This window comes from Rhodamnia argentea, chromosome 4 (assembly GCF_020921035.1).
Source record: "Rhodamnia argentea isolate NSW1041297 chromosome 4, ASM2092103v1, whole genome shotgun sequence".
Classification (NCBI taxonomy): domain Eukaryota; kingdom Viridiplantae; phylum Streptophyta; class Magnoliopsida; order Myrtales; family Myrtaceae; genus Rhodamnia; species Rhodamnia argentea.
The window spans coordinates 15,591,914-15,597,385 of NC_063153.1; positions in this window are offsets into that span (position 1 = coordinate 15,591,914).

The window sequence follows — 5,472 nt, forward strand, 5'->3', positions numbered from 1 at the left end:
GGCCGGTCCAGTTTCCAGGCAGTTCCATGGAACCGGTAAACTATTCCATGTCTCATGATATCCCAAAACAACACAATAAAGAATCGAGGTAGTTCAAAAAGGAAGAAATACTTACCGTCAAAATCCATACATCTAAAATTAGTTACTTAAATGGGAAAATTATTGAGCAAACAGGGAAAAAGGTTTTCTTCCTTAAAGTCAAAGTTCAGACTAATTCGGGATCTTTTATTACATTTGGTGTGAGTTCCCTGGCGGCAAATGCTATCATAACCAGAGAAGAGGGCCAGGCATGAGAGTCTAGAGAGGCCAGAGGAAGAAGAGGTCCGGGAAAGGAAAAAATACATTAGGGGTACGTTTAAGAAATTTTAAAAAAATATTAAAATCTTTCAGTCCAGTCCTGTACCCCTGGCATCGGGAATCGGACCGCTCGGACACCGGTTCCAATTTTAGGTATTGAGAACCGAGCCACCATCTTTTGGAACCGGGAACCGAAATGAGGATTTGGATGGTTTCCGATTTGATTGGTCTTATTTACTCACCTCTAGAAGACGTGGCGTGTAACTCGTGATAGCTTTAACAATGATAAGCAACTCATAATAATGGGATACTTCGTAATTTTTGACAGGGCTTTCTTTCCAGATTCATTTTGGTTGCTAATTCCCTTTTTTCCTATCCAAATGGATGGCGAGTAGGACTCGGCTAACGGACGTAGTTTGGCTGAGCAAGTTACCCGTTGGACCTAACTCGAGTCCAGTAGCAGCAAGATCGGACAGATTGAAGAGGAAAGTTGGGTCTAATTGCAACAGATGGTAAAACAACGGGAGCGGCTGACCGTCCCACGTTGACTGACGGTGGGACCGTCTGCACCCAGCCACAAACTTTGCTATTGATGCAAATTGTTTTCAGCTATGTTTTCACCTTTTTTGTGCATGACACTTTTTGTGTGGATGTGTGCTGACCATCCCACCGTCAGTCAATGTGGGACGGTCAGCACAGCATTTCTCTAAAACAAACAAGCAAATAAATAATTGCAGATCAAATCTACAAATGAGTTGGAAAAAAAAAAAATCTACAAATGAGTTATGGCCCAGCCCATCTTGTGAAACACACCTATGAATTTTGGCCAGAGAAATTATCAAAAAAGTCCTAAATCCTCGAAGTAAGTCCGGAGTAGGAACAACTTTCTACAGCAGATATTGACTAAACCCGATTATTTGGCAGGGAGGGTTCGTTTCTCAATTATGCCAATTCAGTCTTAAACCTTTTGTAATCGTATCAATTTAGTTCATCCGACTAATTTTGACCGATCAGCGCCGACGTGGACGCTAGTCGGAGCTAGCCGTTCGGCGATATATTATGTTAATATTTTTTTGATATTTTGATTTTTTTAATTCTACTTTTTCTTTTCTTTTTCTTTTACTTTTACTTTTTCTTTTTTTCCCTCCTCTACTTATTTGTCGTCTAGCCATGCCTGGACGGTAAATACAGCCCATCTTTGGCAGAGGTTTGGGAGGTCCTCAATGGAAAACAAGACTCTAACAATACCCATCTTTGGGCTTCAGGTGAACGACCCGGAAGCTCGTTCTCAAGGAAACACCACCCACCCACTCCCCCAAAAAATCATCTTGAGGCCAAGCGGCGGCGGCAGCAGCAGCTCAACCCTAGAGGCAGGCAGCCAGAGTTGTGCAGAACAACCAGCATCAGTCAAAGCTGCCGAGGCAGAAGTCGAAGAAACCTTCTCCCCCAAAGAGCACGACGGATTGCGGATTGGGATGAGGAAGATGGGAGTGACTCGAGTGACGGCCGAGCGATCAAGGGCGAGAGAGCGAGGAAGACGAGGATGAGGGCGATTGCAAGATGCCTCCGCACGAGCTCATTGCAATGAACTCGCCGAGAGTCACATTTCATCTTTCTCGGTGTTCGAAGGGGCGGGGAGGAAGGGACCTCAGCCGGGGGAACAAGACGAGGGAAGGAAAATACAAAGAAAGAAAAAGAAAATAAAAATAAGAAAAAAAATTTAATATATCATGTCGCCGGATGGATGGTGCCTACCAGCGTCCACGTCAACGTCGAGGCTAAATTGGTCGGATGGACTAAATTGACATAATTACAAAAATATTTAAGGCTGAATTAGTAAAAAAAAAATAGGACTCAAGTAATACAATTGCAATATTTTATGACTTTTTTTGGTAATTTTCCTAAGGGTGAGCGTATTGGACCGATCTGATCGGGAAGCTGCCTCGAACCGGACTAACGGGTTTGGTCCAGTTCCGAAGGGCTTTGGTTTGGTTCCTGGTTCTTAATAGTGGAACCGGTGTCTGGGCGGTCCGGTTCATGATTTTAGAGGGGAATAGGACCGATGGACCGCTCATCCGGATCGACAATTTTTCATTTTTTTTATTATTTTTGAAATACAAGATTGTCATTTTGTTTTCAGAGGAGATGCAATTGAACTTTGATTTTTTTTCATTTTTGTCCTTCTGGATTCTTTCCAACATGTTGGGTCTGTCTACCGATGTCATTTTGTGCTGCTGAGCAGACCAAAGTTTATACCTTGAAGGCTTGAACAACTTACCTCGGCAAGAAACTTGAATTTTTTGCAGTTCGAAAAGTAGCTCCTGTTGATGATACTTTGGGAAATAATATAATCCTCCACGTAGCATTAATCAAGACAACGTCCAAATTTTTAAGTCATTTATTTAATTTGTATGTTCAAATTTTTAGCATCTCTGCTACACTTCTTTTTAGTCCTGTGAAGATTTGTTTGTTAAAATATAAGTTGGGACTACGATTGCCATTTTTCGATCTTTACTGGTGCCACTAGACCGTCCGGAAATTGGACCGAACCAATCGGTTTGGTCCGGTTTAGTTTCGGGGACCTCTAGTCCGGTCCTCGGTTTTGAAAATTGAGAACCAAGACCACCGTTCCCCAGTTCTTGAGGGAATCATACCAATCCGAATCATGCTAACCTCTAATTTTCCCGATTTTGACCCAGCTAGAAAATTCAATGTCTCGCCCCATACTCGGGCTCGTCACTCCTAGTAGAATTTGGACAGTCATGTCCATAAAATTTATGAATTCACGCACATACCACCTGTTAAATTATGCCTCGAATTTTGAGCCTTCGTATGAAATCGATTTCGAATTGGCTGATGCAAATCAGAATTATAAATCGGATCTTTTGCTTTTGAAGAATTGCTACTGTGGTGTTGTCGAAGACCAGCGGGGGGACGTCACTCCAAAAAGCAAGTAGGGCCCAGGAGGTTTAAGAGGAAAGGAAATACAAAATAAATCAAAGGTTTGTTTTTAGGGTTCTTTACTCTGGATGAAAATAGTACGTACACAAAAAGTTCACCAACGAGCCGCTTGCAGAAGAACGTCACGCATAGAGAATAGTGAACGTACCATACGTTCTTGAGTTTAGCCGTACGAAATGCTTTATACACAGACGAGGATTTTGTGCTTGTGAGTTTTATATACCCAGTTAAATTGTTTATTTTAAAGTTGGATATAATTTAGGTGTGGGAAACATGAGTGTATTGAGCAATTGTAACTGTGATTTTTCGATTATAGTGAATTGTTTTTCTTGGCTCTTTCCATGGATATAGGTACCGATATTAGGACCTAATCACATAATCTACGATGTCCTTTATCGTTCCTCGTTATTTTTTTAGGCTTTTCGCATCGACTTAATTTGCAAGATCCTGGGTAGTTTCCGTGCGTTAATATTACGCACCACCAATTCAAAGGCCAAAAATCTTAGGGAAAAAAAAAAAACCAAAATCACTCGTAGATAAAACCGAACCGAACCGTTATCTCACAACATTACAATTTGACCGTTGTAGCTGCTTATCTTGCTTTGGCACACATCGGCCTAACTCTCTCTCTTCTCCCTCACAATTGGTGAAGCTAGCCGAGGCTTAATCTCCCGTTTCGGCGATGATGCTATTTACGTGGAAGGACACTAAAAGTATCAAAGATTATATACGACGCTCACTTTAGTATTTATTTATTTATTTTTCAAATTATTTACGTGCCAATTTTTCTAAAAAAATAATTATTTGAGTGCCAGTTCCGATGAGCTTAACCGGAAATTCTGCATGGTATTTTTTTTTATTAATAACTTAAGCCTACGTCGCTCGCCGAAAGATCTAGTTAGAAAAAAAAGGGCTAAAAATTTAAAAAAATATTTAAAAATTAAAAAAGATCAGCTAAAAATTTAAAAAAAAATCAAAACAAAAAAGGAAAAGCAACCCTCGCAGCTGCAAGCATTTCCTTTTTTATTTTATTTTTATTTTTTTAGCTTATTTTTTTAAATAAAATTTAATTTCATAAGAAAATACTTGGCTTATTTTTAAGTTTAGAGGTTCATGCGGACGGAATTTTTTAAAAATATTTACCACATGGACTATTTTTTTTTAGAAAAATTGCCACGTAAGATTAAAAATTTAATAATAAGTATCACATAATTAATTTGATCAGAATTTCTCTGATTTGATACTTAAGTAATCATTCTTTCTTCGATTTAGTATTTAAATAAGTTGGTGAAAAATTTTAACACTAAAATAAATATTACGAACAAATTTTAATACTTTTAATGTCCTTGGCCTGCTATTTACGGAGCATTAGTCCTAGACACTGCTCCAGAAATGGCTGCGCTTGAATCAGGTACTGCCAAATGAAAAAGCATGGCTTCTTTTAATGATTCGACTTGGGTAGGTGCAATGTTTGAAGACTTTTTCTCTCGCCACAAATCAACTCTGGTAAGTTCCGTGAAGGAACCGCGGAAAACGATGGCTCTCTAGAAACAAAGGCGCCATGCACTGCATGATAAAATAATTAAAATATTAAATTCCACGATTATTTAACTGTTTAAACTTTTAAAATAGTTGATACTAATCTCACAAAATCTCATAAATAATAGGAGGACACGAGATTCCAAATTGAAATCTTTTCGGGTCTCATTTTCCTCTCCAGTTTAAATATGTCCATAAAACATCAAATTAAGCATGATAGAATAATTACAATATTAAACCACATGTTCGTTTAATAGCCTAAATTTTTAGAATAGTTGATTGCGTGAGAGAGAGAGATAATATCCCATTTAAGGGGGATTCGGATCGCCTAACATTGAGGTTTTCGTGACATCTTTACCATTATTCAAATTAGGCTGTCCAAATGAAAATGAACGGCCAGATTTGAAAGAGGGTTGTGATTCAAAATTTTTCAAATCTCAAAAGAATTTCTATCCAAATTTTTTCCCTCCCCCTCAACAAATGACGTGGCTCATTCTTGGCCGTCCATTTTCATTTGGACGGTCTGATTTGAATAATGGTAAGCATGTCACAAAAATCTCAATTTTAGGCTATTCAAATCCATTCAAGGGACGCTTCACACCACTGTTCCATGACGGGAATTTTGGAAACACGGAAAGGTAGTTTCCCGTGTTTGAATATTGAATGCTAAATTTT